General features: G+C 45.5%; 1 protein-coding gene across 8 annotated transcripts in view; it reads right to left on the bottom strand.

The window, feature by feature from the left end:
• The window catches only part of HIPK1 (homeodomain interacting protein kinase 1), a 39,905-nt gene extending 35,942 nt beyond the window's left edge, over nucleotides 1-3,963 (bottom strand). For 7 of the 8 annotated variants that reach the window (XM_074188482.1, XM_074188489.1, XM_074188485.1 and 4 more), the window contains exon 1: nucleotides 3,762-3,963. The gene's annotated coding sequence lies outside the window, so the exon portion shown is untranslated. Of the gene's footprint in view, nucleotides 1-3,301; nucleotides 3,399-3,761 lie in introns of those variants that run through there. The other variant, XM_074188483.1, reaches the window with a different exon arrangement.
• Between the last annotated feature and the right edge of the window lie 8,145 nt (nucleotides 3,964-12,108).

The following is a 12,108-nucleotide window of genomic DNA, read 5'->3' as shown; positions in this document are numbered from 1 at the left end:
TTCACTGGGTATCCCCCACCTGCAATGCTCTCCTTCCTCACCTCTACCTCCTCTGCTCAAAGCCTGCCTCCTTCAGGGAGCTCTTCCTGTGGGTCTTGGATTATGTAGATGTGTTTACCTGTTATCTTTGCTACTAGAAGGTGAACTTGAAGGCAGGAAACACATCTCTGCCCTTCTGTGTAGCCCCAGCACACCTTTGTGAAGCACATTTTGGATTTCCTGAAAGGTGCACATATTGTTCCCCCTCAAGAGAGTCTTGAGAATAGGGGCTGTTTCCTTTTGTCTCTGTATCCTCAGGTCTAGCACAAAGTGGGCACTTCATAAATCCTTCTGGGGATTATGGAAGCAGCACAACTTTGTTCAGGAGATAGCTAGATATCTGAAACCATCAGAAAACACAACAGAGTATATGGAATTAAAGGATGAAAAATGAGTGCAGGATCACCAGCTGATGGAGGCCTCAGGTTCAGGAGAGCTGGATTTTCAAGAAACAATAGATGACTGAGCAGTACTTAAGGAAAATTATCCCAGGTGATGAGACAAGACAAGAAGAGATTAACAGAGAAGGTGGAGGAAAGGGAAAAGGAGAGATGCACCCCAGCATTCCAATCTAAAACATGAGGAAACATAGGTGTCTGGGAAAAAAAAAGTAGCTTTAAGATTCTGAAGATCTTAATACCATTGTTTATATATATAATATTATACTTATATATATAATATACACATATTTGCTTAGTACCTACTATAGGTACTGGACAGCATCTCACTTTCAACCATAAATTTAGTGGAGCACAGAAGATAATAGATGACTACAATACAAATGAACATAAATATAAGAAGATTGATATCATGGTAGAAAAAGAACTGAATTTGAGTCAGGGAAAAAAGTTTGAATTCTGACTTGACTTGGGGTAAATCACTTAAAAATTTTGTTTCTTATTTCCTCATCTATAAAATGGGTAGATTTGGGAGGAAAGGGCACCTTTAACTCAATTATCTATTAAATGCCTACTATGTGCAAGGCCTAAGAGTAAAGTAGGTGGAAGTATGGTGGAGTGAATTCTGGACCCCACAGTTGGAAAGATCTGAGTTCGAATCTGACCTCAGAGACTTGTTCATTATGTGACCCTGAGCAAGTCACCTTAATCTGTTTGCCTCAGTTCCTCAACTATAAAATGAGGATAATAATGGCACCTTCCCTTTGGGTTGCCTGGAGAATAAGTACTTAGCATAGGGCCTGGCACACAGTAGGGTCTTAAAAGATGCTTGCTTCCTCCCAGGAAGACAGAAAGAGAAAACTGGAAAGGCTATACAAGAAGGGGAAAGAGTAGAGATACAGGAACCTATTTTAAAAGAAAATGGGAGGGGGCCCCCACAAGGGATAGAGCACTAGCCCTGGAGTCAGGATTACCTGAGTTCAAATCCAGTCTTGGACACTATCTAGCTGTGTGGCCTTGGGCAAGCCACTTAACCCCGTTGCCTTGCCAAAAAAAACTAAAATGAGAATCAGGGGCAGCTAGGAGATCCATAAGATATAGCACTGGCCCTAGAGTCAGGAGGACCTGAGTTCAAATCAGGTCTCAGACATTTGATACTAGCTATATGATCTTGGGCAAGTTACTTAACTCCACTGCCCACCAAAAAAAAAATTTAAAGAGTCCTAATCTGTGGTGGAAAATTGAGGAAATTCCCTAGATGATGTACATGAGCTGAACCTGCAAAGAAGGTAAGAACTGAGAGGACAAGTGGATGGTAGGGGATGCATTCCTGGCACAGAGATAGCCTGGGAAAAGTCAGTGGGAGGATTGGGGTTCCTGGTTGACCAGTTCAGCTAGAATGTATACTGTATAAAGGGGAGCAATTATGAGGGAAAGCTAGTAAGGTAGGTTGGAACCAGTCTGTGGAGGGTCCAGGTTTAGGGATTTGTATTTTGTCCCAGTGTCGATAAAAAGCCACTGAAAGCTTGGAGGCAGAGGAATGACATGGTCAGACCTATAGCTGGGAGTAATATTTTGACAGCTAAGTGTAAGATGAGTTGGAATAAGATTGGCAAGCTCTGTGTGAGTGGAGAGAAGAGAGCAAATGAAAATGTGTCTGGGACCCCTTCAAGTGCCTCCCAATTCTATTAACAGGCCTGGACATCAGTGAATGGTTGCTTTAAAAATCGCCCTTGAATGAGAAGACTTGTGTTCAACTTAAATATAAAGAGCAATGAACTCTAGCCGATGGGTCAATTCAACATACAGTGAAGGGCCTCTGTGCGAGGAGGGGGAAGGGGGCTAAAGAAACAAGCAGCATCACTACTGGCGGGGAGGAAATCAGTAAACCGCTTCATGGGGAGAGGGATGTGTGGCATGACAAGCAGGCCTGGAAGGTTAGGTAGGGCTTCATGGATGGGAGGAGGGAGGAGAGAGAAGACAGTTCTTGCTGTATGTGCAGAGGTAGGTAGGTCACAGAGTGTGGGGGCATGTGGAAAGCAACAGATTAGACAAGGATGGAAATAGATGTTGCAACCAGACTCAAGAAGTCACAACATACCGCAAGGGCCCTGCAACAATCTCTCCCAACAGTCACAAAAGTTACACAAAGAACCAAGTTTAAACCGTTCGCCCAGGCCGGGCTGGTGCACTGGCTTCTCCTTCTACACAATCTGCCCCAATAGTCACAAAAGTTACACAAAGAACCAAGTTTAAACCGTTCGCCCAGGCCGGGCTGGTGCACTGGCTTCTCCTTCTACACAATCTGCCCCAATAGTCACAAAAGTTACACAAAGAACCAAGTTTAAACCGTTGGCCCAGGCCGGGCTGGTGCACTGGCTTCTCCTTCTACACAATCTGCCCCAACAGTCACAAAAGTTACACAAAGAACCAAGTTTAAACCGTTGGCCCAGGCCGGGCTGGTGCACTGGCTTCTCCTTCTACAGCATCAGATTTAGAGTGCTACAAAAATCAAAGAATTGCAGGGTTCTGTTTCCCAGTGCTAGGAGAACTTTAAAGCTACCCCTGCGGCGAAGGGGAATGGGGAATTGTGGCTTGGTTCTGGAGCTCGTGCCCCAGCAGCTGGCCTAAAACCCAGGGGAGCCCGGGGCCGGCCCCCGCGGGCCTGCTCCGCGCCGGGCATGCCCGGCCCCTGGCCCCGCCGCCGAGGACCCCCGCCCCAGGCGCCGGGCTCACATGTGGGCCCCGGGGGTCCGGGGGACTTGTGCGTGCACAGGGCACAGGCGCGGCCGGGCCGGGGGGCCCCGCGCCCCGCGCCCCGCGCCCCGCGCCCCGCGCCCCCGCCCGGCCCGGCCCGCACTCACCGCCGGTGGGTCTGGGTCTCAGCCGCGGGCCGGGGCTGCCGGGAGGAGCCGGAGGCGGAGGCCGAGAGAGCCGGGGCGCCGCCGCCGGGTCATGGTCGCCCCCGCCCGAGCCGGCCCGGGCCCCGGGCCCCCGCCCCCCGGAGCCGCCCCAGCGCCCGCCCGTCCCGTCCCGTCCCGGGGGCAGGCGCGGAGCCGCCGCCGCCGCCGCCGCCGCCGCCGCCGCTCCGGGCCCGGCTCCTTCCCGCCGCCGCCGCGGCCTCAGCCCCGCGCGCCCGCCTCGCCCGCCCGCTCCGCCCGTCCGGGGCCGCCGCCGGGCCCCTGGCTCTGCAGGCGCCGCCGCCAGGCCCAGCCAGCCGAGTGCCGAGCGGCCGCCCCCATTCCGCCCGCCGGCGCAGCCCGGCCCAGCCCCGCCAGGCCGGAACTAGCCGCGGGAGCCCGCCCCCTCCGCCATGACACCTACAGAGGCGGAAGTGCCGGGCGGCGCCGGCGCCGGCGCCGACGCCGCCATCGCGCAGCCGCCTGGGACCGCGGGCGTCCCGCGACGGCGATCGGGTGAGCCTCCGTGGGGAGCCAGCGTGGATCGAGCTAGGCGCCTAGAGCGTCGGGCCGGCCTGCCAGCGCCTCCTTACCGCGGAGCCGGCGGCGGTGACTCTCGCGGGGCTCGTCTTCCGGGGGGAGGGGAGAGGGCGCCGAGCGAGAAACTGCCCGCGCTGTGACGTCACCGAGCCTCAGTGTGACGTCACCCGCCGCGCCGGCGTGACGTCACCGGCGGCCCCGCCCCGCTAGGGAAGGCGCCCGGGGGGGGGGGCCAGCCCCTGGGGAGGTCAAGGCCGGGGGGGGGGGCTGCTAGAAGGAGAAGCGAGGCCGCTGGAGAGGCCCAGGAGGGGGGCGGCCGAGCCCCGAAAAGCAGGATTCTGAGAGGATGTGGGAGACGCAGCAGGAAAAGCCGCGAATATGGGAGAGCAGGCGCCCCCGGGCTTGAATCTGGGAGGGGGGAGATTGTGGAAGGCCTTGAATGCCGGGCAAAGTGGGCCACCGGAGGGCCTGCCACTTCATGATGACCCAGCCGCGTGGCCTTGGGCAAGCCACCTAACCCCCACTGCCTTGCAAAACCCCTAAAAAAAAGTTAGCTTGGCAGTGATGCAGAGGAGGACCCCAGAAATCAATCAGGCTGGAATCCAGGCTTGGAGGTGATAAAGCAGGATTGGAACTGCTCAAGATACCAGAAAGGTTTTCACTCAAGGGAAAACACTGGGGAGAAGCAGTTGGAAGGGCAGCAAAGAGTGAGCGGTGGCAAAGGCATGCTACAAAATGCCCTGCCTCTCCACTTCTTCACCCTCCCTCAGGGCCCACTAGAAGATGACATTGTGGTAGCTGCATGTTGACTTAGGAAGCCCTATGTTAACATTATCTCTGTTTTGACATATTTTTTCTTTTGTTAAATTACATTTCAATCTGTTTGGGGCTACACTCAGAAATGTCAGTATGTGTCTGACAGCTAAAGGATAACTTACGCTTCTCCTGGATGGCCAAAATCCTAGCTGCCCCATCCCACTTATAACTTATTGCTAAGTAAGTGAAGAGAAGGGCACTTAAGTGAGACATGAAGACAGAATCAGCAATCTACTGAATCCGAAGGATGAGGGACAAGGAAGAGTCGAGAATGACTTTATGCTTCTAGTTTCGAAAGGAAAATTCTATAAAACAATACTTAGTAAAAAGCATTCTAGGGCGGCTAGATGACGTAGTGGATAAAGCACCGGTCCTGGAGTCAGGAGTACCTGGGTTCAAATCCGGCCTCAGACACTTCATAATGACCTAGCTGTGTGGCCTTGGGCAAGCCACTTAACCCCATTTGCCTTGCAAAAAACAACAAAAAAAAAGCATTCTAGTGAATTCAGAAGGAAACTGGAAAGAGATTTAGACAACTTTGAACTTGGCAAAAAAGGCAAAAGATTGAATTTAGCAAAGAGAAATTTAGAAGAACTTGAGGAAAGGTTGAAAGACTCAAGTTAAAGGAGAAAAAGGGTCACATTTAAAACTAGAAGGGACCTCAAAGGAAATCTAATCCAATGGCCTCATTTTATAAACAAGACTTGAGGCCCAAAGAAACTGTAGGAGGTGTCCAACATCACACAACCAGTTGGTAGACTGGAAGGCAGATAACCTAACTCTGCTCTAATGTTCCTGCTATTCTACCATAATTTAGTGTTTCACTATTGAAAACTTTCCAAAAGGCAACCAGGTGTATTTAACCTGAAACAAGGAAGTACAGGAATGAGCCCTAGCTCAGAAACAAAGTGGAACTAGGAGTTCTTACCACAGAGAACCTTGCTTGGAGTGAAGATTAAATTTATCTGGGGGAAGGAGTACAATGGGAAGAAACCTTGGACCAAAAGACCCCATAGGAGGAGAGACTCTAAACATTACCTTATGGGAAGAAAAAAGAACAGAACACAATGAAGCTGCTTCTAGGGAAACAAAGGCTAAGGAGAGCAGGGCATGGAGTTAGCATCTAGATACTTTCAGTGAGAAAACTTCCTCAGCCAGTACAAATCAGCATCACCATCAAGACATGGATTAAGTGACCTGCCCAGGGTCACACAGCCAGGATGTGTCTAGAGGTGGGACTAGTCTGTAACCATTACTCTTGCTAAGTAGATACTGAACTGAGTTGTTTCTACCAGATGAAGACTATGGATACTGTCACCAACTTTACATTTTTAATACCTTGAGGTGAAGTTCCAGCCTAGTCACAGCTCTACTGACACTCACGTTATTGTATGACTCTAGGAAGTTAACTTGCCCCCCCCAGCCTTACTTTCCTCAACTATAAATTGGGCATCTGCATACCTCTTCACAAAATTGAGTCAAATACTTGATATAAATTTGTAAAAAAAAAGAATTATTATTGCCTCCTTTATATTTTTATCCCCTTAGAAAGCAGACAAGCTATCTGAGAAGCTATTTTGAAATGGTTACATTGCCCTTTGGAGGAAAAATCATTTGACCTGTACTGTACAGGGAACAGGGAAATGCATTCCCCTAGAGGACCAAGATTAGCCAGAATACCCAATGCCACAAGGTTTTTGTGTTTATTGATTTTTGCAGGAACTTCCTCCTTTCTGTTTGAGAAACAACAAAGGAAAGAACAGAGTGAACCAGTCTGGATCACTAAGGTGACAGGCCAGAGGAACAGAGGAAGGAGAGAGGAAGTGTGAAATTGGAGATGTCCCCAAATTCCCCACATTCCACTTTCCTGGGAAATTTGACATCCAAGAATGAGTCCCATGTAACAGCTTGGATGACCCAGAGGAAAAGGGCAGCAGAGCTGGGCCTGGCCTTTAGCAGTTGAAATATACTCCAGACAAGATGCTCTGCTTGCTATAATTATAGGCACCATATTTTCCCAGCACTAGACTGGGAGACGTGGTCCATAAAAAGAATATTCGTTTTACAAAACCTTGTTTTTTCATTCTGAAAAATCTTAAGACATTTTGCCACATCCCTCCCAGATGTCATATTTTTCTGTACTTTTCACCTTCCCTCATCTCCTCTAATTTGTTCCTCTAAACTTACTTCCCAGAAGCCTTCTCTAACTCCACCCTATTCAATCCTTTCAATTCCTCATTACTCTCTCCTACTCTTTCAAAATACTATACCCATCCACACCATATTATAGGTGGTTTTACAAATGAACTTAAATTCGTTTATAAACCCTCATTAAACAAGTAGCTTCTAGCTTATTGTCTGATCTTGTTACCTCTTAGACTTCTCTTTAAGGATATGATTTCTCTCTCATCACACCCAATTTGGATCAAGGTACAAGATGGAAACAAAGTAAAGACTGACAGAGAGCTCTCTGGGGTGGGGGGAAGCAAGATTGGGGGAAAATGTAAAACTCAAATAATATCTTTAATAAAAATAAATTTAAATTAAAAAAAAACAAGTACCTTCTGAAGTACAGACCCCTGCCTCTCCTCCCCTCCATTCAAGACTATGCACAAAGGATAATTGAGACTGTTCTTGCAACTGAACTGAAGGACAATGTGTCATCTGACCTCAGAAAAAAACACGAGTGTTCACAGGTTGACCCAACTCTATTTACATAATTCTATTTGTCCAACAAATGAGATTATCATAAAGCACTTAGTGCATTGCTCTATATAAATGTTTAGGTGCTATTATTTCCCCTTTTGGTGAGTGACTAGTACCTAACTTCTACATGCTGTCAAGAGATTCATGGAACAGACTGGGAGCTAGAAGGTAGTTCAGTTCAAGGATGAGGAAATATGTCCATGGAGGCTGATTTTTCTCAAAGTCACTCAAGCTAATAAGCAGAGTCAGAATTTGAACCAAGGTCATCTGACTATAATGATCATTCCACGGCCACCATTACATTACATTCTTAAAGGAGTTTTTGTGAACCTTATTAAATCAATTGGAAATATAAGTATGGAGAGGAAAAGCAAACTTCTGAACTGTCTGCTATATGGATTTTTCCCAGATTCTTGGGTGGAAGATCCAGATAAGGAAGAAAAAAATTACAAAGGACAACTCACCATAGTGGTTTTTTCCAAATCTTTTCATCTCTCCTCAAACCACCTAGGACACCCCTACCCCCCATCCTCTCAGTTGAAACCCTTACCTCGTATTTCACTGAAAAACTGTTTGCTTATAACTTCCCTCTTCACAATCTCTACTGAAATCTCCCTGATCTCTACAACTACTATCTCTACCTTCATCCCCAGTTTATATAATGAGGTGCCTTACCAAAGCAAGGTTCCCTGTTGCTGAGTATCTCTATTCCTTCCCCATCTCCCAATCCCCAGGCTCCAAACCAAGATGTCACCCCTCCTCATTCTCACTCATATTTTTAATCTGTTGTCAAAGCTTATTTTACCTTGCTCTTAAAACAATCTCTCAAACTTGTTCTCCTACCCCTAACCTTCCTCTGGTGCAGGCCCTCATCCCACCTTTGAACTACTGAAAAAGTCTGCTGGTTGGTCTGCCTACCATGTGTCTCTCTGCTTCAGTCAACCTTCCACCTAGCTGGCAAATTGACATCCCTAAAGGTTGTCTGACCATGTTAACCTTCTTGTCTTCCATTACCCTCACCAACCTGCTTCTCCCTTTCCCCATAAATTACAGTGGTTATCATTTTCAGGTTTAAATGCAATAATAGCCTTTGGCATTCAAAGCCTTTTATAACCTGTCTCCTTCCACCTCACCTTTCTAATCTTGCACCTTCTCTCCACCTCTTCTAAAATCCAGGGACAATGACCTCCTGGCTGTTCCTCAAACAAAATAAACCATCCTGGCTGTGGGCATTTTCACTGACTGTCCCCCATGTCTGGAATTCTCTTCTTCCTCATCTCTGCCTCTTGGTTTCTCTGGATTCCTTTAAATCTCAACTAAAATTCTACCTCCTTCAGGAAAACTTTCCTGATTTCTTTTAACTCTAGTGCCCTCTATTGATTTTTCAAATTAATCCTGATTGATTGATTGATTGATTGATTGCAGAGAGGTGGTGAAGTAGATAGAGCACCTAAAGTAGGACCTGAGTTCAAATATTGCCTCATTTGACACAACTAGCTGTGAGACCTTGGGTAAGTCACTTAACCTTGATCACCTCTCATCCAGGACTATCTTCAGTTGTACAGATCCATATCTGACCACTGATCCAGATGACTCCAGAGGAGAAACTGAGGCTGGTGGCTTAGCATAGTCCCCCCTCACACAAATCCAATTCACCTACAGGCCTTGGCATCACCTCTCCTGATGACATGGTCTTCTTTGAGAACTAAGGACAAACAGCAATCAGTGCCTGCTGTTGATTATTTTCAACTAATCAACTAATATGGTACATACATAGTTGTTTGCATGCTGTCTCCACTTTTCATCCATGAGATCTTTGAGAACAGGTATTGTCTTTTACCTTTCACATACCTTAGTGTAGTTCCTGGGACATAGCAAATGCTTAATAAATACTGGTTGACCTGGCCATTTGTGTTCTAGAGTCTAGCACAAGTGGCATAGGATTTTAGGTAATAAGGAATTGGCATAGGATGTTGACTGTGAAATTGGAAGCAACCAGCCCAAGTTAACCTCTCTAGAAGCACAGAATAGTGGAGCGAGAAAATGTTTAGCATCCAGTCCAACCCTCGGTTAGATTGAAGCCTGTCCCTTGATAGATGAGAACAGCAAAACCCTGAGTCACAATGTAAGTCAGTAGTAGGGCCAAAACTAGAATCCAAGTCTCCTGACTCCCAGACCAATATTCTTTCCACCATACTACATGTCCTCATAAAATGGGGAGTCCACCAGTTGCTAGACTAGAATCCGTATGGTACGGTGGAAAAGGTATTGAACTTGGAATCAAAATGACATGGATTCAAGTCCTATCTCAGATATTTATTAGTTTTGTGATCCTGGACAAGTCACTTAATCCATCTGGGTCCCATTTCCTCTATCTGTAGAATGAAAGGCATGGACTCTATGATCTCTAATACCCTTTCCATGTCTAAATCTATGATCCTTTGATTCCAGATTGGATACAGCAGGAAAGAATTTTAAAGAGGTAGAAAATAATAGATTAACATCTATTTTTTTTGTATGCAGGGGTATGCTGATACTTGTTTAACAATGAGCTGGGTCTAGGAGATATGTACTCTTGACACACTTTTAAAGTCTAATCTGTAGTCTAGAAAATCAACAAAACAGTACATGAAACCCCGATTTGTAGACAGTGGTTTTCCCATTTCCAAGAGATAAAAGCTCACAATGAAAATTTAACAATGTCAAGCTAATTCATCGGCACAACAAGGTGGGGCACTGGATTTGGAATCTGGAAGACTCATCTTCATAGTTCAAATCTGACCTCAGACCCCTCCTAGCTGTGGGATCCTGAGCAACGCACTTAACTCTGTTTGCCTTAGCTTCTTCATCTGTAAAATGAGCTTGAGAGGGAAATGGTAAATCTTTGCCAAGAAAACTCCAAATGGAGTCTTGAAATGTTGAACAAGACTGAACTGGATCTGAAGACAGTTCAAGCTAAAGCCAACACACCCCAATCTGTATGTGTTCTGCAGATACCTACTTATGTATACATTATCTCCTCTATTAGAATGTGAGCTTTTTGAGGCAGGGCCTCAGAGGCACATGATACCCGACCCATAGTAACCACTTAATAAAGGCTTGTTGAGATTGTTAGTCTGTATCATATATTGTTAGTCTATACCTTAGTGTCTGATCATTAGCGGTTCTTTCTTAGTCCCTTCTTAGACTATCAGAACCAAAGAAGAAAAAATTGAACCAGGCCCTAGGGATCACCAAACTTCTAATCCTATGGAATATGGGTAGCAGTCTCAGATTGTAGCTCAGTTCTTTACTCCCCTCAGGATTCCTATTTGAAAAGTTTATCTGGCACCAGAAAGGAATGAGGGAAGGATTATGAGGGGAAAGAAATGGGCACTCTGCTTTTCTACTGCATTGGACACTACTGATCACCCTGTTTCTTGTGAAAATTCTTGCCTTCCCTGGGTTTTCCTAACATTGCACTGTCATTGCTCTGCTCCTACAGTACAGGATTTTTCAGTTTCTTAACATGATTATCCTGCCCTCTCTGGATAAATATTCTCCTGGGTTATGTCCTAAGCCCTTCCGTAGGTGAGTTCATCAATTCCCAACAGATATTAAACAGTCACCAATGGACATTTCCATCTGAATATCTCATAGACATCTCAAATTTAACATATCCAAAGCAAATATTTTAATATTTTTCTCTTAAAACATCTTAACTTCCCTATTTCTGTTTAGTGTAAAGTATCCTTCCAGCTGAAAAGTCTTACAAACTTATAGTCATCTTTAATTCATCTTTCTCCTTCAACCCACATATCCAGCATTGCAGTCTTGTTAGTTTTATTAGATAATTTTAAGGTCTAGGGTATCCCGTGACTAAATGATAGTCTAATGAAAAATCCTTCCCCATTTCCTTTATTAGAAAGGATACACTTTTTCATGACTATACATTTTAGAGCTATGGATTCAAGAAGAGTTATGATTAAACAAGAAACAGGATTACATGAGATAAATGAGAAAATATATAAATTGAAGACTTTTGGACAAATTAAGTTACATTTAGAAGAGAAATAATCTTTGGAGTAAACTTCTGGGATAAAAGTCCCATTTCCACAATATAAAAGGAATAAATGCAAATTTATAAGAGTACATTATTCTGGGGCAGCTAGGTGGCATAGTGGATAAAGCACCTGGAGTCAGGAGTACCTGGGTTCAAATCCGGTCTCAGACACTTAATAATTAATTACCTAGCTGTGTGGCCTTGGACAAGCCACTTAACCCCATTTGCCTTGCAAAAACCTAAAAAAAAAAAAAGACTACATTATTCTTCAGTAGAAACAGATAAAAAGGTAATTTTCAAAAAGAAGCAAATCAAGCTATCAACAATCATATAAAATGCTCTAAATTAATAATTAGATAAATTAAAACTAAAGCAACTTTCAGATTCTACCTCACACCAATCAGACTAGAAATGGTGACGAAGAAAATGGGAAATTTTGGAAGGTCTGTTGGTCAAGCTTTGAATTGGTCCGACCATTGTAGAAAGCAATTTGGAACTATGATCAAAAAGTAGCCTTAAATTTGGGGGGGAGGGGATTGCAAGGCAATGGGGTTAAATGATTTGCCCCAAGGTCCCACAGCTAAGTAAGTATTAAATGTCTATGGTCATATTTGAACTCAGGTCCTCTTGACTCCAGGGCGAGTACTCTATCCACTGCACCACTTAG

This window comes from Macrotis lagotis, chromosome 5 (genome assembly GCF_037893015.1).
Source record: "Macrotis lagotis isolate mMagLag1 chromosome 5, bilby.v1.9.chrom.fasta, whole genome shotgun sequence".
Classification (NCBI taxonomy): Eukaryota; Metazoa; Chordata; class Mammalia; order Peramelemorphia; family Peramelidae; genus Macrotis; species Macrotis lagotis.
This window is presented reverse-complemented; position numbering and strand designations above follow the sequence as displayed.